The sequence below is a fragment of the Puma concolor genome, chromosome C1 (assembly GCF_028749965.1).
Source record: "Puma concolor isolate L17-30 chromosome C1, mPumCon1.1.hap2, whole genome shotgun sequence".
Taxonomy (NCBI): domain Eukaryota; kingdom Metazoa; phylum Chordata; class Mammalia; order Carnivora; family Felidae; genus Puma; species Puma concolor.
Window position 1 is genome coordinate 37,681,002 of NC_141674.1, and position 23,377 is coordinate 37,704,378.

Here is a 23,377-nt window from a genome sequence, read left to right on the forward strand (position 1 = left end):
ATGTCTCCAAAGGATGTCCTATAAACCTCTGCAGCCGAATGCTGTCAAGATGGGACTCCCACCCTCCCCCCAGAGCTGCCCTTGTCAGTCGTAGCTAAGTCACCGTTTCATACACTGTGTAATGTATCCGGCTCACTTACATACTTTCCACAAAGTAAGGTCCTGTTACAGCCGCAGCATATGGACTGGAGGACAGACGAAAGGAGGTCCAGTGACTGGTGCTACACTGCTTGATGCAGTCAGTTTCACCTCGGAAACCTACAGGAGGCTCCAAACCCCTCCATCTCCCCTGCCGTCGCCCCGTCCAGGCCACATGCCTGCTCGACTGAATTCCTCCAAAGGTTTCCTGCCTGCTCTCTGTGCTCATTCTCTCCAGTCCCTTCTCCCCCAGATCATTAGGAATGCACAGGGCTGATTACGTCACTTTCCACGGTTCTTTGGATAAAATGCAAACTCCTTACCGTGACCTAACAGGCCACGTGCAGCGTGGCTCCCGGTGGCCCCTCCTGACTTGTCCTCGGGCTCTGGCTCAGCTCACACCAACCCCGCTGGCTCGCTTTTGGTTCCTTAAATGACACACTCCTTCCCACTCAGGGCCCTGCCATGCGTGGCTTTCTCTGTGCACAATACTCTGCCACTGCCGGGCTTGTCACTGTGCAGGTGTCAGCGGAAACGTCATGCCGTCAGGAAGCCTCTCTTGTCTTCTTTTCAGGTCTCATCACTGTGTCAGAAGTTCCCCGGGCTCCCTGGACTCCACTTTGACGACCTCTGGGTAGACTGCAATTAGCCAATTACCTGGCTCCTTACCTGTTGAGTACCTGGCTTCCCTGCAGGGTGCTGAGGCCCGTGAGGCAGGGCCTGGGTCTGTGTTCCCAGCTGGATCGCCGGCACGCCACCTGGCATGCCGTGGGGGCCCAGTAGATGCCAGAGAATGAGCCAATGGCATTTTCTTTTCACTGGGTTCCTTATCGTTCCCCTTCACACACCGCACGCTCAGCCTAAGCTGCCTTCCTGTTGCCCTTCACAGACCCCGTTCAGTCCAGCCTCTGCCTCTGCTCTTGCTGGACCTACAGCCTGACACCCGCCACTGCTCTTCTGTGGCCCACGGTCTCCGCTCTCTGGCCTCGCCTCCGGCGGGCCCTCCTTCTGTGCACCAACAGGATGAGGGTCGCTGGTTCTCGCCGTGCTGTTTCTCCTCCAGGGCTGTCCGCACGGGAACTCTTGACCTGAGCTCCGTGCAGGCAGGAACCACGTCCTGTCCCCAGTGCCCTCCCCAGAGGGGATAAGCTCGGGCCGGGTGCAAGCGTGTGCAGGGGAAGGTGCACCGAGTCAGGCTGCGGGTGGCCTCTGCTGCCTCCATTTCTCTGGCTCCCTGGGAGGCGAGCCCCTCATCCCTACCACCTCTGTCTGGAGCATCTGAGTACAGCTCCTCATGCGGTAGACCCCGCAAGTGAGTTTGATTGTGAGAAAGAGACGGTGGAAACAGCAAGAGTTTTGGAGTCAGACAGTTCTAGACTAAAAACCTATTTCTGTTAGGTTGAACCACACGAAATGGCCCTTTGTAGGCCCAAAGCTATTGACTGTCAGTGGCTCAGTTTAATATGTACTCCGAGGCAGCTGATCTGATCTCTTTTATTTCTTTTTCTTTTTTCTTTTTGTTTAAATTCAAGTTAGTTAACATAGAGTGCAATAATGATTTCAGGAATAGAATTTAGTGATTCATCACTTACATGTAATACCCAGTGCTCATCCCAACAGGTGCCCATCATCCATTTAGCCCTTCCCCTCACCCAGCACCCTGCCAGCAGCCCTCAGTTTGTTCTCTGTATTTAAGAGTCTCTTATGGTTTGTTCTTTCCCTGTTTTTATCTTATTTTTGCTTCTCTTCCCCTATGTTCATCCATTTGTTTCTTAAATTCCACAAATGAGTGAAATCATATATTTGTCTTTCTCTGACTGACTTATTTCGTTTAGCCTAATATACTCTGGTCCATCCATATTGCTGCAAATGGCAAGATTTCATTCTTTTTGATCACGGAGTAATATTCCATTGTATATATATACATCTTCTTTATCCATTCATCCATCGATGGACATTTGGGCTCCTTCCATAACTTGGCCAAAATGCTATAAACATTGGGGTACATGTGCCCCTTCGAATCAGCATTTTTGTATCCTTTGTGGTCTGATCTCTTTTAGACTTAGTTTTTTCATCTGTGAAATGGGAGTAGAGCTTCATTTACAGAGTTGAGGAGAGGAGAAAATGAAGCTGTATGGCACTGTGGGTAAAAGCTTGAGTTCTGGAGCCAATTTTGAACCCTGGATCCAACCAACCATTGTATTGGGGTTCCTAATTGCAAACAACAGCGTCCATTATAGCCGGATTAAGCAGAGAAGAAATGTATTACAAGATCTTGGCCAGCTCACAGAATTTCTAGAGGGCCCCAGAAATGAGGCCTGACTAAACTATAGGGGAATTTTTAGTGAAAACACCACTGCCCCATCACTCAGTCCCTACGGCATTCAGAGATGGATGACAGAGGCTCTGTCACTGCTGTCCCCGAAGAACTGGATGCCTCTGCCACTGCCCTGGCCACAAGATCAATCCTTCCACCTGGTGGCCTCCTTCTGAACTCAGGTTTCACATAGGTGTGTCTGATTGATGGCACCTGGGTCATGTGTCTGAATCTGAGCCACAAAGGGGTCTGAAGATGAGGCATTTCTGACCTTAACCTGGTGAATGTTGGACTCATGATGCAGAAGCAATGAAAATGTAGAGAGAGCATTCAGTGATGACAGCCATATGCTATTGCTTCTTACTAGCTCAGGCAAGAAATTTATTTTCTGTGAACCCCACTTTTCTGATCTACAAAATAGGGGATAATAGCAATATCTATCTCATAGGGTTGTTATGGGGATTAAATGCACTGATTTGTGAAAGACCCTTAGAAGAGAACCTGGCCTTTAGTAAATTCTGAATAGATGCTACTATAGTTATTATGATATTTATATTAATGGATTTGAGCTCTCTTGGCACAAAGTCAAGCACAGAGAAGATGCTGTGTAAACTTTTGTTGATTGAAAATCCTGGACGGAGATGTTAGTGTCCAGGATTTCTCTCAGCCAGCCCGGAGCACTGTAGTGCAGTCTGCACTGGCTGATTGTTAACTTTTTCAGGAATTCCACGAGCGGGTTAACGTCACGTTGGTAACTTGAAATATGCCATCTTGGGAGAATTTACACCACGGCAATTGGCAAAGGCTACAAATCAAGGCTTCCCTCTTGCTAGAAGCAGCTTCACTCACCAGTTAAGCATTTACTGGCACACCGCAGACTGGGAGCTGGGGTAGGAGGTGCGTAGAGCACCCAGCACTGTGTGCCATCTTCCTTGGACCTTTTGCATGTGGCCCTTCTCCCTGGTTAGCAAATTCTTAGCATCAACTTTATTTTCCAAATGTCAGGATACACGGATGAACCCCTGGATTCATGGCTTCTCCATGTTTCCCTGGGTGGATACCTCTTTTGCACTGACGAGTCCTCTGTCAGTCCTCTGAGGGTGGCTCCAGCCCCAAGCACGAAGTCTGGCACATGGTAGTTCAGGAGGCATTTATAGAATGGCTAGGTGGACAAGGTCTGTAGAGCTGGAACCCCGCCCCCCTCACCCCCTACCCCCCGGCCCGCCCACTGCTTGACAACAGTTTGCTCTCCTTCCCTGTTGCCCTCAGAAAGAAATCAGCACTCCTGACTTCCTTCCTCATGCCCTTCGCCATGTGGATCATGTAAGAAGGGAGTGTGGTAGAAGTCGGGAGGGGGAAGGGCCACGCCAATGTTGGTGAACCTTGTAAGGGAGGCTTGGGGGGGGCTGCCTCCTGCTTTGGAAACATTCCTCTGATTGCTCTGCACAGCTCAGCAGGCTGCCCTGGCTTAGGACGAAAAGGAGGGAGAGGCAAACACCCTTCATTTTAATTAAAGCCAACTTTACATTGTTATTCCATTTGCCTGTGTTATTGCACGAGCTTACAATAAAGTTATATGGTGCCCCCAGGGCTGCTGGAGTTGCGTGATAGAATGTGTCCAAGTTCAGCACTCCAGGACTGTGCTTGGCTTCTCTGCAGGGTGAACCAGAGCCAGCCCCGGTCCTCTTTGGGGTTCCAAGTCATTGTTCAGGCTCGGGTCTGTTAGCAGCGCCTTTATTTACATTTCATTCATTTGAAAAACATTTATCTAGTACTTTCTATGTGCCCAGCGGTGGACTAGGTGCTGAGTCTACCTCTGGCACACTGCTGCATGCCCCCTGGAGTACGCATACCCCAGGCTCCAGGACCTGGCCCTGATCATTCTCTCTCCAACGACACAAATCTCCATGTGGACACTCCGTGCGCCACTCCAAATTATTCTGGTCTTCCTTCCTTTGTTCCGAGGAGGCATCCGTAATTGAACTAACCAACCTTTTACATTTAGCAATTTCCTAAGTTCCTTCCTATCTGACATTTCTTCCGGTTCTCACATAACACTTGCCTGCTCTTCAATATTCAGTGCAGATGCCACTTCCTCCTTGCAGCTTCCGCTGGTCACACCTTTCTCCAGGCCCCCTTGGTGCTCTCTTTGCCCCCTTTTCATGAATTTTATCACAAGTTTTAAAACTCTTTAAAATTATGAGAAGAGATGAATAGACGTTTTTCTAAGGAAGACACGCAGATGGCCAACAGACATGTGAAAAGATGCTCAGCGTCACTTATCATTAGGGAAATACAAATCAAAACCCCAATGGGCTATCACCTCACACCTGTCAGAACGGCTAAAGTCAAGAGCACAAGAAGCAACAGGTGTTGGTGAGGATGTAGAGAAAGGGGCAGCCTCCTGCACTATTAGTAGGAATGCAAACTGGCCCAGCCATTCTGGAGAACAGTACGGAGACGCCTCAAAAAGTTAAAAATAGAACTACTCTATGATCCAGCAAAGAATTTACTCAAAGAATACAAAAATGCTAATTCAAAGGGATACATGCACTTCAATGTTTATAGCAGCAATACCTACAATAGCCAAACTATGGAAACAGCCCAAGTGTCCATTGATTGATGAATGGATAAAGAGGTGGTATAGGGGCGCCTGGGTGGCGCAGTCGGTTAAGCGTCCGACTTCAACCAGGTCACGATCTCACGGTCCGTGAGTTCGAGCCCCAAGTCGGGCTCTGGGCTGATGGCTCAGAGCCTGGAGCCTGTTTCCGATTCTGTGTCTCCCTCTCTCTCTGCCCCTCCCCGATCATGCTCTGTCTCTCTCTGTCCCAAAAATAAAATAAACGTTGAAAAAAAAAATTAAAAAAAAAAAAAAAGAGGTGGTATATATTTGCAACAGAATATTACTCAGCCATAAAAAAGAATGAAATCTTGCTATTTGCAACAACATGGATGGAACTGGAGAGGATTATGCTAAGCGAAAATAAGTCAGTAGGAGAAAGACAAATACCATGTGATTTCACTCATATGTGGAATTTAAAAAACAAAACAAAGAACAAAGGGAAATAAAAAAGAGAGAGGGAGGCAAACCAAGAACAGACTCGTAACTGTAGAGAGGAAACTTGATGGATACCCGAGGGGAGGTGGGTAGTGGGATGGGTAAAATAGGTGATGGAGATTAAGGAGCGCACTTGTGATGAGCACTGTGTGTTGTAAGGAAGTGTTGAGTCACTATATTGTGCACCTGAAACTAATATTACACTGTATGCTAACTGGGATTTATTTATTTTTTAAATTTTATTTTTTATTAAAAATATTTTTAATGTTTATTTATTTTTGAGAGAAAGAGAGAGAGAGAGAGAGAGAGCGCGTGCAAGTGGGGGAGGGGCAGAGAGAGAGGGAGACACAGAATCCGAAGCAGGCTCCAGGCTCTGAGCTGTCAGCACAGAGCCTGATGCAGGGCTCAAACTCATGAACTGCAAGCTCGAAGACAGACACTTAACTGACTGAGCAACCCAGACGCCCCCACAGTATGCATTCTTTTGTGTATGCTTTCTTTGTGCTAAGTTTTTGTATTTTGTTTTTTTCCCCTCATTTTTGCCATTCTGCTGGGTTTGTAGTTATATCATTTGGTAATTTTAACTGGAATTTACAGATGATTAATGACTTTGAGTACTTTTAAATGCACTTATAGGTATATCTTCCTTTGTGAAGTGACTGTTCAGGTGTTTGCTCAGTTTTCATTGGATTATTTGTTATTTTATTATTAAGAATTCCTTATTATATTCTGAATATAAGTATCAGGCAAGCTATATTGATCTTTCTTTCTTTCATTATTTTTTAATGTTTATTTATTTTGATAGAGAGAGCATGAGCAGGGGAGGGGCAGACAGAGAGAGAGAGAGAGAGAGAGAGAGAGAGAGAGAGAATCCCAAGAAGGCTCCATGCTCAGCACAGAGACCAATGTGGGGCTCAGTCCCTTGACCCTGGAATCATGACATGAACCGAAATCAAGAGTTGGACACTCAACCAACTGAGCCACCTAGGCGGCCTTATATTGATTTTTCTTAATCTCTCTCTCTCTCTTTTTTTTTTTATTTGAGAGAGAGAGAGCTAGCAGGGGGAAAAGGGACAGAGGAGAGAGAGAGAATCCCAAGCAGGTTTCACAGCCAGCATGGAGCCTGACGTGGAGCTCGATTCCATGACCATGAGATCATGACCTGAGCTGAAATCAGGAGTTGGACGCTCAACTTACTGAGTCACCCAGGAGCCCCTCTTAATATCTTTTGCTGAACAAAAGTTTTAAAATTTGATGTAGTTCAATTTGTCCATTTTTTTACTTTATGTTAACGTTTTTTGTATCCTAGGAAATTTTTGCTTTGTTCAAAGTCACAAATATATTCGTCTCTGTTTTCTTCCAGAAGTTTTAGTTTTAACTTTTAAATTTAGTTCTATCAGCAATTAAAAAAATTTTTTTAAAATTTTACATTTATTCATTTTTGAGAGACGGAGACAGAGCACAAGTAGGGGAGGGGCAGAGAGAGCCGGAGACACAGAATCCGAAGCAGGCTCCAGGCTCTGAGCTGTCAGCACAGAGCCCGACACGGGGCTCGAACCCACAAATCGTGAGATCATGACCTGAGCCGAAGTTGGGCGCCCAACGGACTGAGCCACCCAGGCGCCCCTCAGCAATTTTGAGTTAATCATTTTTGGTATGGGGTGAGGTAGTGGTTGGTGTTCAGTTTTTCCCAGTTATTCTAGCACTATTTGTTGAAGAGAGTTTCCTTTTCTTATTAAATTGAATTGATAAAAAATCAGTTCAGGATATATGTAGGGATCTATTCTGCATTCTGTGCTCTTATACCCTTGTCCATCTTTATGCCCCTTCCAACTTTTCTTGGTTACTGTAGCTTTGTAATAACTCTTGAAATTAAGTAATCTTAAGTCCTCTAACTGTTCTTTTACAAGATTGTTTTGGTTATTCTGGGTCATTTGCTTTTTCATATAAATTCTTCAGAAAGGGCTGTTGTGATTTTGATTGAGATTGTATTGAATATATCAATTTATTTGGGGGAGAATTGATATCTTAACCACATTAAGCCTACCAATTCATGAAAATGGCATGCCTTTCCATTTCCTTAGACCTTCTATTTCTTTCAGCAATGTTTTTTAGTTTTCAGTATAGAGGTCTTGTACATATTTTGCTAAATTTATCCCTAATTTTTTTGTTTCTTTGATGCTATTTTAAATATTAAAATTTTTTCATTTTAATTTTTCAATTTTAGTATATATATATATATATATATATATATATATATATATATATATACACACACACACACGGATATACTTGATATTTAAACTGACCTTGTATCTTGCATTCTTGCTAAAGTCATAAAGTCATTAATAAGTTCTAATAATTTTTTTTATAAACTTCTTAGGATTTTCTGTGTTCAAAAGTATGTCATCTGTGAATGAAGACACTTCTACTTCTGCCTTTGCAATATTTATGCCATTTTTTTTTCTTGCCTATTGCACGGGCTAAGATCCCCTCTACAAATGTTAATAAAGATGGTAAGAGTGGCATCCTTGAATTGTTTCTGATTTTAGGGGAAAAAAGAGCTTAATATTTCATTATTAAGCATGATATTAGCTGTAGGTTTTTCACAGATATCTTTTATCAGATTGATAAAGTTTTATTCCTAGATTTCTGAGACTTTTTATTATGAATGTGTATTGAATTTCATCAAATAATGTTTTTACTATCTACTGAGATAGTCATTTGATTTTCTGCTTTATTGTGTTAATGTGAATAATTGCATACTCTTGAGATGCAATAAACTGTTTTTTAAGTTTATTATTTATTTTGAGAGAGAGAGAGAGCAAGCATAAGTAGGGGAGGGGCAGAGAAAGAGGGAGAGGGACAATCCCAAGCAGGCTCCATGCTGTTAGCACAGAGCTTGATGCGAGGCTTGATTTCATGACTGTGAGATCATGACCTGAGCCAAAATGAAGAGTCAGGGGCTTAACTGATTGAGCCACCCAGGCGCCTCTGTAATTTTCCTTTCTTATATTAAAAACATTTTTTTAATGTTTATTTATTTTTGAGAGAGAGAGAGAGACAGAGAGCATAAGCGGGGGAGGGGCAGAGAGAGAGGGAGACATAGAATCCAAAGCAGGCTCCAAGTTCTGAGCTGTCAGCACAGAGCCTGATGTGGGGCTTGAACTCATGAACTATGAGATCATGACCTGAGCCAAAGTCGGATGCTTAACCGACTGAGCCACCCAGGCACCCCAATTTTCTTTTCTTATAATGTCCTTGCCTATTTTTGGTATGAGGAGTATACTAATCTCATTTAATGAGTTGGAAAGTGTTCCCTCCTACTATATTTTTGAAAGAGTTTTGTATTATTGATTCATGAAGGGTTTGAAAGAATTCATGATGAAAATAGATGGAATTTTATTTGTGGGAATTTTTAAAACATTACAAATTCAATTTCTTTAAAGATATAGGGCTAGCCAGATTTTCTATTCTTGTGTCAATGTTGGCAAATTATTTCTTTTAAAGAATGTTAGTTTCATCCACGTTGTTGAATTGATTAGCAGAAAATTGTTCATAATAGTCCCTTATATCATTTTAATGTCTGTAGGATCTGTACTGATGTCTTCTCTTTTATTTCTGATATTGGCAGTTTGTGTCTTCTCTCTTTTTCTTGATCAGTGTAGCTATGGGCTTATCAATTTTATCCATCTCTTCAAAGCACCATATTTTTATTTTGTTGACCTTTCTTTATTGTTTATTTTCTATTTTAATGTATTATGCTCTTATCTTTAATAATTTTTTTTCTTCTAGTTACTTGGTGACACTTTTTCTAGATTCTTTTAGGATGGAAACTTGGATAACTTATTTTAAGTCATTCTTCTTTTTCAATATAAACATGTAAAGTTACAAAATTTCCTCTAAGCACTGTTTTAGCTACATCTTACTAAGTTTATCTTGTATTTTTGTTATCATTCTATGCTCGTGCTGTCTCTCCATTCAGGTCTGTGCTCAACTGTCAGTTTCTTAGAGTCTTTCCCTGGTTAATTTATATAAACTAGCCCCTTTATCCCTATAAGTCTTTATCCTTTTACCCTGCCTTATTTTTTCATATCATCTGATATTATATTCTAACCCATTGATATATTATATTACACATGCATATATTATACATGATGTGATATTGTTATAATTTAGTTGTTCAATTTTTTATTGTCTATCTTCTCTACTAAACTCCTTGAAGGCAGGGACTATTTATTTTGTTCACTGATACATCCCAACACTTTAGAAGAGATCTGTAAATATTTGTTGAATAAAGGAATAAATAATTTAAGACCCTGTGCAGATATTCCCTTCATGGAAGTCTTATCTGACAGCCTTCTCCAATTCTCAGACAAGTTCTCCTCACTTGTTTATAATGTTTTTATACTTGCTCATACTTCAACTGATTATAACTGTAACTTTATTGTCTGTCTCAGTCTCCCCCACTGGCCACCTGTCCAAGGGCAAGGACTATGTCTCAATTCACCCGTGCCCCAAACATGGCCCAACACAGAAGAGATTAGCAAATGTTTGACAAATGAGTAAATGAAGTGTCACCAATCACTCCTGCCTTGCAAATCAGCTGTGAGCTAGATTTGTCTGTTAGACCAGAGGCCACCCCATGAATCTGGAAGATTTCAAGTAGAAAAAGCTTTGAAGTTTAAAAGCTGATATTGTTTATCTGTGATTTAGGCAATGAAAGAAGCCTGCACCATGCGTTCCAGTTTAGAAAGCACTTTCGTATACATTATCCCATTGGGCCTTCACAACATTCCTGGGAGGAAGACATTGTTATCCTCTTTTTCCAGATGAGGAAGTACAAGTTCAGAAAGTTGAAACCATGTAACCAAGAACTGGGGAATTTGAGGCTGGATCCAAGGTTCCTGAATTTTCTAGTCTTTTCACAGCACCATAGAAAGAGGCATGTATGTGACATAGAGGCAGGATGGGTTCCAAACCCTCATTGACCAGGTTGCGGGAGGTTTGATATCTGTTGAGGTGGATGGGATTAGCAGGGGTCAGGATGCATGCACAGGCTGATGTGGGCACTGGGCTCAGTCTTTGTTGCTTTGATCCACAGACTCAGTCTTACGTAAGGAAAAGAGTTTCTGAATTTGAAACCTGGCCTCTCATACTATTAGTGAGGACCTGGTGCAAAGGACTTTCCCTCTCTAGACTTTGGTTTTCACATCTCTAAAATGGGGCTTAAACACCTACCTCCTAGAATTGCTGTGAGAATAACGAGAGGTTTGTGTAAATGGATCTTCTAGGGGCTTTTGTAAAGCATCCCCTCTCCCTAAGGTAATTTTCACTGGGTCCCTGAAATGTCCTTGCATTCATAATATTTCCCCCGATGGTTTACCTCTCATTGATATTGGACAAAGGAGAGAAGAAAGGATGGCAGAGCTGGGTAGGGGTGAGTTCTTCCAGGGACCACTGTCCTATTATATCTGGGCTCCCAGTTGGTAAGAAATGGCTCCAGTCCCATGGGGGCAGTCCGGGGGGGGGGGTACTGGTTGGTACCAGTACCAACTATGGGGTAAGGTCAGTTGGTACCAAACCACAGCATTTATTGGGAACCTAATAATAATAACAACAGTGACCATTTACTGACTGCTATTTATCATTTATTCTGTACATAGAACAGGTCTGAGCCCCAATTCCCTGGCAGATCCTGGAGGTCCCTCCTCTCAGGCGATACCAGTTTCCTTTTCCCTAATCTCTGGGTGGTTTGATTCTGTTCCCTGCACCCCAATGTCTGGCTGTGATCCTGCTTCAACTCAGACCTCTTTTGGGCTCCCTCCCCTAATGTCAGCAGCAGCATGGATTGGACATGGTGTGATCTGACTGCACCTTATCTTTTCATGCGCATCTTGGCCACTTAAAGCCTACATCCCACACCTCAGACTCCTATCAGCCTTTCCTGGAACATGCCCAATGCCATCTTACCTCTAGGCCTCTGCCAGTGCTATTCCCTTTGTCTGGAGCACCCTTTCACAAAATCCCCACTGGCTCTTGATCTCTGCCCAATTTGATGATTTTCCCCCAGACTACTTAATCTGTCCAAACCTAACCTGTTTTGGTTAGATGGACTATGAAGCCATAGCCCTTAAATCCCAGTGCATCCAGGGTAGGGGTGCCAGGCTTAGCAAATAAAAATACAGGACACCTAGTTAAATTGAATTTCAGATAAACAATGCATAGTTTTATTTTAATTAAAAAAATTAAAAAAATTTTTTATTAAATTTTTTTTGACGTTTTTTCATTTTTGAAAGACAGAGAGACACAGCGCAAGCAGGGAGGGGTAGAGAGAGAGGGAGACACAGAATCCAAAGTAGGCTCCAGGCTCTGAGCTGTCAGCACAGAGCCTGACATAGGGCTCAAAACCATGAACCGTGAGATCACAACCTGAGCCAAAGTTGGACGCTTAACCGACTGAACCACCCAGCGCCCCTAAAAAAAATTTTTTTTTAAAAACAAGCTCTAGCCAATTTTATTAAGAAAAATTTTACATGATTTACTTTTCACCACTCTGTTCTGGCATGCTTCAAATGATATCAGAATCACCTAGAAAATAAAACATAAAAGTTTTACAATTTGTTTAATGGCAACTGGTAATCATCAAATTAGCAATGGTTATCTTCAAAAATTATTACACTAGCTTTGCTGTCATTTCTCAAGGATGACCAGATACTTAGAGTCACAGACATTTTCCACAGATGCATCATGTAAGTCAGACTTGGTTTATCACCAGCATTGATAAAACTAGACCTAGGGAAAGAACTAAGTCTGGGGACACATGCATGGTCTTAATATAGTGAATGTTTAGCCTGCCTTGATTATTACAAAATCAGAACAGTGAGAATATTCACGTAAAATTTTTTTAATGCTTATTTATTTGAGAGAGAGAGAGAGAGAGAGAGAGAGAGAGAGCATGAGTGGGTGAGGGGCAGAGAGAGAAAGAGGGAGTCACAGAATCTGAAGCAGGCGCCAGGCTCTGAGCTGTCAGCACAGAGCCCAATGTGGGCTTGAACTCACAAACTGTGAGATCGTGACTTGAGCTGAAGTCAGACGCTTAACCAACTGAGCCACCCAGGCACCCCTGAATAGTTTTTAGTATAAGTATGTCTATACAATATTTGAGATACACTTATGCTGAAAATTATTTGTTGTATACCTGAAATTCAAGTTTAACTGGACATTCTGTATTTTATCTGGCAACCCTAATCCGAGTTTGTATACATATAGTAGCTCTGCAACCCTCTGGGAAGGGGGATTCTTCTGTTATGGCTCAGACTGAGGAGGACCTGGGAGCCTGGAAAAGAATTGGCCTGAGGGCCCATCTGGTCTAGGGCCCCTGCGTTATAGACCACTGCCCAGAGAGTGGAAGGATGTGCCCAAGTTCACACAGCAGGGTGGGGGTGGGGTGGGGTGGCAGAGGGGAGGCCGGACTTGGGCTCCTAATTCCCAGCCCCGGCTCCCTCCTGTGCCAGCAGCCCTGTGCTCTGAGCTGATGGAGCAGCTCAGGTTCCCACTCCCCTGCCCCTGACCTGCCCTTGGCTGGCTTCATAGGGGGGTCTGATGACGAAATGTGATCCTGCCATAAAATCTGTACCAAACCAACTCTTCTCACAGCCCACCCGCCCGCCTCAAAGGGGGGCGCCTAATCCTCATTTATGGGGCCTAGCAGCTGGGTCTGGCCTGAGTCTTTGAACGTGAGCTTGGGGTGCCCTGGGTCAGCCCAGCCGTGGCCAGAGGAACCTGAGAGTGAGGGAATTTAGGGAGGCCAAGCAAGGGGAGGGGCCAGCCAGTCACACCCCTACCTCCAGCCAAGAAGCACCAGCAGGGTGAGCGCATAAAATTACAGGGGGCAAAGATGGAGGGCCAGCATGGACATGTCTTTCCAAGTGTGTATGAGGAGGCTGGGCTCCAGTCTAACAGCAGAGAAGAGGTACTGGGTTGGAGCAGGGAGCAACAAGGGCCAATAGAAAGAAGCGCTGGGGGGCCTGTAGTCAGCAGACTCTGAAGAAACCGGGCAGAGCCATGGCAGCTCCGACGGTGTGGCAGGGGGAGGAGTGGAGGGATGCCAGAGAGATGAGATAGTGACTGGACAGCCGGGCCCTGGAGCAGGCCCCAACGGCGCCTCTTTCTGGTTTGGGTGATGCGCTGGCAATGCACAGGGCAGGAGCAGGGAGGGGGTTCTCTTGTCATGTGCTGAGCAGGAGGGGCCTGTGGGACCCCAGCGGAGGCACCCTGGGGAGGAAGCTGGAGAGCTGGGATGCAGAGGTGAGGCTGGGCCTGTGGACCTGGAAGCCACTCTTCCTGAGGGGAAGCGGGAAGAAAAGGGGGCGTTGGAGTGAGCCCCCAGGAGCGCCAACACCAACAGTTGGGTAGGAGCAAAAGAGTCCACAGAGGAGGTGGCAAGAAGTCTGAGGTCAGCCGGAGGAGAGGAGGCCAAGTGGGACCTGAGGACAGAGTCTGTGCCTTGCGTGTGAGCCCCACAGGCAAAGCTTTCACTGGATTTAGGAGCCTGCTGGCAGCTTCCGTTTGTTCCAGGGGGTGTGCTGATTGGCCAAGGCATGGGAGGTGAGGGCATGGGAGGTGAGGGCTTGGAGATACTGAATGCAGGCAACTCTTTAAGGAAAACTGGTTGTGAAGAGATTTGGGGGGTGGTTGGGCAGAAGGGGTGCAGTGATTGGAGATGCTGGGCTTACGGGAGAGGCTGCTTGTGTGATTCTTCAGGATGTTTAACCACAGATGGGAAGGAAGAGGTAGCAAAAGAGAAGCAGAAGGGTGCCTTTCACCCTTTCCCAAATGCAGCCACAGTCAGACCTACGTTTCCTGCCGGACCCGGACCCGGGATACCTACACACATGGACACACACACACACGAAACCAGGTTCGTGACGCTGGATGTGACACCCTGATATTTTCTCTCCTGTTTTACTTAGCTCAACCGCTGGTCACAACACCCCAAACTGGATTTGTGTCTCTTGAACACTTCACAATGGTCCATTTGGCAAACGTGGAGGTAGAAGGGTTGACAGAGAGGAGGTGGGGTGAGCTCCCTGGGGTGGCAAGGAGGGGGTGCAGAGGGGAGGGTTTGGCTTCCCATGGGGGAGGGGAACCCTACTTGTCATTCCAATGGGAGGGAAGGAGATGAGACTGGAGGAGGCACGCCTAAATATGTAGGTTTTGTGGTTGAAAGTTGATGGCTTTTGATTTCTCCGTGAAGGTCACCGCTGAAAAGGCAGGGTGAGGAAGAGCAAGGTCGGAGGTTCCGAGGGGAGAGGGGAGATTTTAACAGCCACCGTGGATTTTAACAGCCACTCCTGGTAGTTTTGAGGCTCCGTGGAGGTGGGAGGCCATGAGTTTAAAGGGGTGCCCATGTCCCTCCAATTTTAGTGAAGCCTAAGTAAGAGTTCCTTCTTCTCTGGTGGGGGCCCGGTAAGGCCTGGGACAGGACAAGGGCACCGGGGTTCTTCGCTGAGTGAATGAATGAGTGCTCAATGAGCACATTTATCAACCTAACAAATAAGTGCCAGGTACTGTTCTAGGGCGAGAATACCGTACAGAGATGATGAAGGCAAAATTCTTGTCCCTTCGGAAACCATGTGTGCACTGAACATTTAGGACTTCATGAGGCTTTTCTGAGGATTGTTTGATTCCTTCCTTCCTTCCTCCCTCCCTCCTTCCTTTCTTTTCTCTTCTTTTCTTTTCCTTTCTTCCTTCCATCTTCTTTCCTTCCTTCCTCCCTCCCTCCCTATTTCCTTCCTTTTTCTTCCTTCCTTCCTTCCTTCCTTCCTTCCTTCCTTCCTTCCTTCCTCCCTCCCTCCCTCCCTCCCTCCCTCCCTTTTTCTTTCTTCCTTCCTTCCTTCCTTCCTTCCTTCCTTCCTTCCTTCCTTCCTTCCTTCTGGCAGCTAATCCAGTTCAGTGAAAAATTTGGAGGGATGATCATCATCTGCCACATCCCTGTTTGTGTTCTATTTCAGCCTAAGATGAAAGAGTTGGGAGACAGTCTTCATTTTCCACAGCTCAGAGAGGCAAACCAAGTTATCCAAGCCACACAGCACATCAGCAGAACAGCCAGGATGGGTTGGGCAGCAGTTTCCCACTCCCAGGGCCCAGTGCCCCTGCTCTCCACTCAGCAGTGTCTCCACAGTCCTTGACTTAGGTAGGATGGTGGGGGTGGTGCCTGGATTGCAGCTTTCTGAAGAAAAGTCTTGCCATGCTTTTCTTTTCTTATTTCCCTGGAGTGGAGCAAACAGAATGTCTGTGGCCTCAGAAAGAAGTGGGTCCATCAGGCCGAGGAGTACCAGTTGTAGACATTGCCTGTCTGTGAGCATGTCTGCTGTCCATGGAAGGCAAGTGTATGTTCGGGACCCAGTCCACCCTAGCTCCCACACACAGATAGCAGACAGGGTGCAGGAAGTAGGGAATTCGTATCTGTTGAAGTGTGTGTGAGTGCAAGTGCATACACAAAGATATCAAGAGGCACAGATGCGTGTGCCAACACTAACATACAAGCCCTCATTCAGACTCACATAAATGTCCCATCACAGGTATAGGCACACCCACGAATAGACTCCTATTTATATCTATATGCTTACCCATTTATACTTGTGCACACCTCCAAAAAGACCTACACATTTTATTTATTTTATTTTATTTTTATTTTTTTAATATATGAAATTTATTGTCAAATTGGTTTCCATACAACACCCAGTGCTCATCCCAAAAGGTGCCCTCCTCAATATCCATCACTCACCCTCCCCTCCCTCCCACCCCCCATCAACCCTCAGTTTGTTCTCAGTTTTTAAGAGTCTCCTATGCTTGGGCTCTCTCCCACTCTAACCTCTTTTTTTTTCCTTCCCCTCCCCCATGGGTTTCTGTTAAGTTTCTCAGGATCCACATAAGAGTGAAAACATATGGTATCTGAGACCTACACATTTTAAACAAGCATAAAGCATCCATGTATGGGTACATATTTTGGGGCATAATAAAATCTGCATACATTAAGTGTTTACTCTTATGTATATAAGTATGCATGGACATGTGTGTGCATCCGTACACACAGACCCCAAAGACTCAAATCCAAAAGTGCTCGTGGAAAGTTGTAGGCATGTACGCTCTTCCAGCCCCTCTCCATCAGCCTCATTTCTGCCTCAGGGCCTTTGCACAGGCTATTTCTTCCTGAAATGTCTTCCACCACCACCTTTGCCACTTCTCATCTTTGAGTCACAGTGTATGTATCTCTTCCTCTGGGACCCCTCCTCTAGTGCCCACTCTATATCCTCTCTATCCCCTTTCATGACACTCAGTGTTTGTTCTGCTACCTTGCCTGTTTCCCCCTAAAATGCCAGGTATTTTTTCATGGCTCTGCATAGGAGGGCCTCAACAAATACAGATTGACTGCATGAATAACTACTGTGTGTGGAGCACTCATGGTATGCCAGGAACTGGGGTAGGTGGTACAGGTGTTAACTTCCTATCGTTGACCCCGTTTTATAGAGGAGGAAAGGGAACTAGCACCAAGTGTCAGAGGTGGGATTTGAAGCCAGGGTGGACTCTTCCACTCCCAGGTGTCTGGTTTCCGTCTTCCCCTTCAGTCTGCATGTCTAGTCTCCATTCTCTCCTGAGAATGGAGCCCACCCTCCCCTCTTCTTCGGAGCAGCCTTCCTCTGTCCTCCAGCTTGGCTCAGGTGCTTCCACACCTCCCTGGCCGAGGGCCTGGAGGTCCCTGTGTTCACATCTCTGGTGCCCCCCCGCCTGCCAGCTGCACTGTGGCATCCAGCGGGGACAGAGCTAAGCCCTTTCCGGCAGGAGCAGAATGGCTCCCCTGGGCGCGGGTTTGCAGGGGTGCAGCTGGAGCTGTGTTGTTTAACGCCCCTCGCCCGCGCCCCCGCCCCGCCACAGCTCGCCCTCAGGCAAGTCCAGCCGGAGCCCCGTGGCCGGGCTTCACCTGACCCGACCGGTGTCACGCGTCGCCAGCCCGGCCCGCGCCCAGCAGACCGAGCGCACCCGTTGCCAGTGCGCGCCGGGCGGAGGGACGGCGCGGGGCCCCGGCTCCCGGGCGTGCGGCGGCGGGCCGACCGGGTGGCGAAATGGCTTTTCCAGATTAGGGGCCCAGGCTGCGCTGTTGACACAGTCATAAGTTTTAATGAGAAATTTTGAGTATTTGTGTGGGAGACGCAGCCTCTGTGCGCACAGATGCCTGGGGCTGGCGGCGCGGGGGGCCTCCCCGGGGCGCCCTGCCACAGGCCCGCGCCGATTCCTTGCAGCCAAAGGGGAAACATTTAAACTCGCTCACCTTTGAACTGCCGGGGACGCTGTTTACCTTGGCTGCCCGAGTGGCAGTTTTACAGATATTAAATACCGTCCTGAGGGGGATCTGGGGCCTCCTCAAATCCCCCCCCGCCCCGTCGGTCTGGGGGCTGGCCTGGGCACAGGCAGGCGGGGGCACCCGTCCTATCAGAGGTCAGTGGCGTGTCTTCCCGGGACACCATCCTAAGGGGGTCCCCGAGCCCGCTCAGCAGATGGCGTTCTGCATTTTGTGCTGGGGAGCCGCCCTGGGGCTCCCCCTTCTCATCCACTCCCCAGCTCATCCGTCTCCTAATTTGATTTTCTGTGTCAGGGGGAGCGGCGTGGAGGAGGCGGAGGGCAGTCTGGGTCCTGCTCACACGTTTCTTGATCTCTGCGGCTAGAAAGGGGATGTCTCAAGTGTAGGCGCCGCCTAGGCAGGACCCAGGTGGCCTGGCTCTCATCTTCTCAGGGGATGGGGGAGACCCCTCTCCCCCAAGACCCCTATGGGACAGAGGCGGGCTCTGCCTCAGCCCTCCGCTTCAGCCTGGCGGTCAGAAGGCTCCCTGCAGAGGAGCAAGCCATGTTGATTTTACGGAGAAGGCTGCTATGCACATTTCACTGCTGATTTATTGGTTTTTAACTAGATCCTTATGCTGGGCTAAAAAAGCCATCTTGCACTTTGCAAGGCTCTGCTGACTGCTGCCGAAAATGACACACAGGACTCCTCCTGCTCTACCCAGCCCTCCCTGCTCCACCCGAAGGGCAGGGCAGCGGTGGAGGTGTGAGCCTCGAGTCCTCCCAGCCACTGACCACCTGCGGTGTGCACTGGGGTGAGTGTATTTGTGTGTGTGTAAGAATTTATGGACTTGAAGGGAGGGGCTGGGAGCGGGGGAGGGCCCACATCGAGCCCTGGAACCTACTGCCCACCTTTTTCTCTCTCAGGCCTCACAGAGCACTTGTCATACATTTTAATGGACTTTGGAGTCAGACAAACCTATGCTGATGTCCTGGTTACTATCCCAGCTGGTTGTGTGATTTGGGAAAGTTAGGTAACTTCTCTGATCCCTGATTTCTCCTCTGTGGAGTGAGTGTAACTTTCATCTGGGATGGGGGCATCCTTTGAAATACTTGTATTAGCTGCAGTAACCCAGTGTCCAGGACACACAGGGGGCTTACTGATTAGCTTCCCTCCGAATTCCTCCTTTGGACCTTGGCTGGTCACTCCTGGTAAAGGGGGGATTCCTTAAGACAGGGTGTGGATGACTTCTTACTGTCTCCTGGTGCTATATACAGTGCTTCATGATTCGCACGGAGAATTGTGTACAAATATATACCGTCAGTTATAAATGATAAAGCACTGTTAATCCCTTACCTCTTCAAATATCGTGAAAGTTTTATGAGAGAAGAGACAGGACAAAAGGAAATAGCAAAGTCATTTTACCCGGAGGGACAAAGGAATTTTATCAGAGAAGCATGCTTTGAACTCAGGGCAGACAATTTCTAGCCTAGAGCTCTTTTCTCGAAGTCACAGCTGCCTCTCTCGTTATTCAGCATTGCTCCTCTGCAGCGCGAGAGGACGGCTTCGTGGGAAAGGAGGATGTTAGGTACAGGCATCTTGCGTCCACAAATCTTGGGGTCCCTCTGGGCATGGAAGCCAAGGGCAAGCTGCTGAGTCACAGGAGCCGCACGCGGACACCAGCCAGTAGGAGATGCCGCTTTGGCCAGCCCTGGAAGAGCAACCAGAGAGCAGGGTGGGCACGGTGAGGACAGGTCTGATTGAGACCCCCAGAACTCAGGGAACCTAAGGAGAACGCTGGCCGCATCTGCAGAATCCATCAGGCGTCTTGATGGGTCGCCGTTAAACAAAGATGGGATAAGGTTACATGTGTTTTCCGTGGGAGTCGGCTCCAATTTCAGCCTGATGATTTAGTCAGGTGTAAGCATGAAGTTTCCAATTTAGAGAAATAAATCTCCAGTGATTTTATTATCCCCTGTTTTACCCTGACACCCAACTTCACCCCGGCCCCCTGTCAAAGCCCTCATGATGTGTTTATATAGGGCGCACTGTAATTGATTGGCGTGCAATAGAACATGACACAGAAAATGTGGCCTTCCCCACCAGGCCCAACTCTGGGAGCTTCCATATTTCACCATCCCCCAGGTCCAATCTCAGGCCCCCACTAGCTGTGGCCGCAAATTCCTGGGATTCTGGGTTGTCTGAGAACAGGAACGAAGGGCCAAGGGGTCCAGCCAGACACCCCAAGCGGGGCTCAGAGGCCAAAACATTGGCCTGCCTATTGGGGTGAAGGACACTGGAGAGGGGCACCTGCCCTGGGGAGAGGCTGAATGCGGTGGCTGGACTCATGACCTCAGAAGTCCTGGGAGTTTCTGGGAGTTGGCGAAATGAACCATCCGTGGCTCTGAGCTTTGGTAATTCTACAGTTCTAAACTGAGATGGTCAGTTTCTAATAATTTGTTATTTCAATCCCTGAATCTGTGCTTCTAGATTTATGAGCCTATGGCAATATATGTAATATATATTCTACCGTGATCATATTTCTAATAAATATGAATACAAATACGGATGTGGATTTGAATACTGACATCAGTGCTAAAACCAGTTATCAGTTTCAGTACCGTAATTTACTGAAGACTTTCAAATGCGCCCAGCGCTGCACGAGGCACGTTATGTAATTCTCTCATTTCATTTTGCCAGCAACTCTGGAGGCAGGCATGGGTATCTCCACTTTACACATGATACCACTGAAGATCAGAGAGGGTAATAGCTTGATCAAGGCCACACAGTTGGTCTCTGGGTTTTAAGACCTGGGATTTTAGCATTCTGATCTATAAGGCAACCTAGACAAAGTAGAAAAAGCAGACAGATGGAAGGGTGAGAAGCAATCCAAACCTCATCGGCTGTTGTTAAGGGGTGTGCCTAGTAAGTGCTCACAGTGTTAGCACAATTGTCATCGACTTTGTCCTCAGCCCTAGGAAAAGGTATTGAGGTAGAAAATCCCCAAGATTCAGGGTAGAGAATGAAGGCCTAGGATCTAGATTCTTGCCTGCCTCAGCCCTTTGATGGGGGAGAGGGATGCCCAGTTTTCTATTTGCACATCTCTAGGACAGGACCTACTAATGAGCTGAAAACTGCTTTCCTATATCTTTAAGGATCCTAACTCTTTCTTGTAGGGACGCAGAACAAATCTGCTCCCTTTCCTCCATGCCTTTGGAGATTAAAAAAAAATATTTTTAATGTTTATTCATTTTTGAGAGAGAGAGAAAGAGAGAGAGAGTGAGCAGGGGAGGGGCAGAGAGAGAGGGGCAGAGAGAGAGGGAGACACCCCCGTTCATGCACTGTCTCTCTCTGTCTCAAAAATAAACGTTAAAAAAAAAACATCAACAATGTAGGGACTGTCTTGGCAATTTGTAAATCAGTGGCGAGTGAGGGGTTCAGGGTCTAAGTGTAACCAAGAGCCACAGGAGAGGGGGGCCAGTGTCGGGTGGGCTGCTCAGAACGGTCATCCTACACATTATTTTCTTCACTTTGCAAACTGATATCTCAGCCATGATCCTGGATGAGCACTGAAGTTGTGCTCTGTGCTTAGTTTTGATTCCATCCATTCATTCATTCATTGGTTCAACACTTATCTTTGAGCATTTCTATCCAACTCTTCAGATGGTGGCAAATAACAGATCCTTGCTTATCACTTAATGTAGGAAACAGATGATAAACAAGTAAACAAATAAATGTCTAATATAATTTCTGACAGTGACAAATGCAATTAAAAAAAGAGGAGCAGGAGAAGAGGACAGAGAGGGAAGATGCCATTTTATTTTACTTTTATTTTATTTTAGGAAGATGCTATGTAAAATTTTGTTTAATGTTTATTTATTTTTGAGAGAAAGACACAGAGTGCAAGTGGGGGAGGGTCAGAGAGAGCAGGAGACACAGAATCTGAAGCAGGCTCCAGGCTCTGAGCTGTCAGCACAGAGCCTGACGCGGGGCTCAAACTCACGAACGGTAAGATCAGACCTGAGCTGAAGTCGGACACTTAACTGACTGAGCCACCCAGGCGCCCCCAGGAAGATGCTATTTTAGATTGGAAAATTGGAAAGTCTTCCTTGAGGAGGTGACATTTGGGCAGGGATAGGAATTCCTGGAAATTCCTGGGGATGAAGGACCCTGCCCTTGGCTTCCTATTTTCCCTGGAGAAAGGGAAGGAGATGGGCAAGGGGACTGGCATGAGGGGAGTCTTAGACCCTTACTTAGCTGGAGACAGAGGCATGGCTCATCAGGAAGCAGGAGCTGAGGTTTCCCTTGGAAAAACTCTGCCCAGGAAGTCACCCCTTCGTGGTCCTCAAAAGGCAGTCACTTAGTCCCCTCGCCTGTCGGAGCGCTGTCTTCATTTACAGTGAGGAACGCTGCACAGGGTGTGATTTGCCTAAGACCCTAGGGTGGGTGAGGGGAAGATACACATCAGGACACAGTGTGGAAGCCAGCTCCTGCTGTATACCCCACCTCCTGAGGCTCTGAGCCTTGGGTGGGTGGTGTTGGGGAGGCTCCTCACTCTGTCAGTCTTCTCCTGGAGATAAAGGCATGCTGGGGTTCGGTACCCGGAGAATTCTGCTTTCTCTTCTTAACCTCTCAGACCGAGGGGGGTGGAAGAGGTGAGTCTTAGAACTCTCAAGGGGTCAGGGCAGGGTGGGGCCCAGGAGAAGTGGGGAGCCAGGGCAAAATGAGTGGCTTTCCTTTGGGGGCAGAGGAGGGAATGGTGCACTGAGCATAAAAACAAGAGCTGAATGGAGGCAGCCCTAGCCCGGGAGTCCAGACGCCTGGACTTGAAACTGTAGTTTCTGGGAAATTTCCCTTCTCCTCTTGAGACCCTCACTCTAAATTAAGGGGTTGAAACTAGATGACTCTTGTGAATCCTTCCGGTTAGAACATGCTTACTCTGAATTGACATGAAATAGGTTGGCATGTCAGCAACAGGGAATCAGATAAGATAGCATATGCAACTTCCGCTGAAACAGTCTACCTACATGGGGGTAGACTTGGCCGTCTAGAAACTTGGTGGTCACACACAGGGGTCTGTTCTGGGTCCAGGGGGGATAGAGGTCTCAGGGAGTTGTCTGCACTTGCAATTGCTTGTGTCCGAAGATGGCCCTAGATGAACCATTCCTCTTGGTATTCACATCCAGTGTGGACCTCACACTGGACCTGGGCTGGCCCTACGACTCCTTTAACTGATACAAACCCGCGAGCTTTTCTGTTGCCGCATCACAAATTTCTTAGCGGCTTGAGACAACCCCCGTTAATTAGCTCACAGCTTTGTAAGTCCAGGCATGGGTTCTCTGCTCAGGGCCTCCCCAGGCTGAAATCAAGGTATTGGTTGGGGCTGTCTGATGTGTGGCTTGGGGTCCCTCTCCTGGGTTCTGTTGGTGGCCTTCATCTCCGGGGTTGTAGGACTGAAGTCCCCATCTTCTTTCTGGCTGCCAGCCAGGGGTGTCCCTCAGCTCTTAAGGCTGCTCTCTGG

General features: G+C 46.9%; 1 non-coding gene across 1 annotated transcript; it reads right to left on the minus strand.

Moving 5' to 3' along the window:
* Positions 1–12,279: 12,279 nt before the first annotated feature.
* LOC112849130 (small nucleolar RNA SNORA72) lies at positions 12,280–12,411 on the minus strand. Its single transcript, XR_003222559.1, has one exon. It is a non-coding gene; the product is annotated as a small nucleolar RNA SNORA72 (small nucleolar RNA).
* Positions 12,412–23,377: the final 10,966 nt, after the last annotated feature.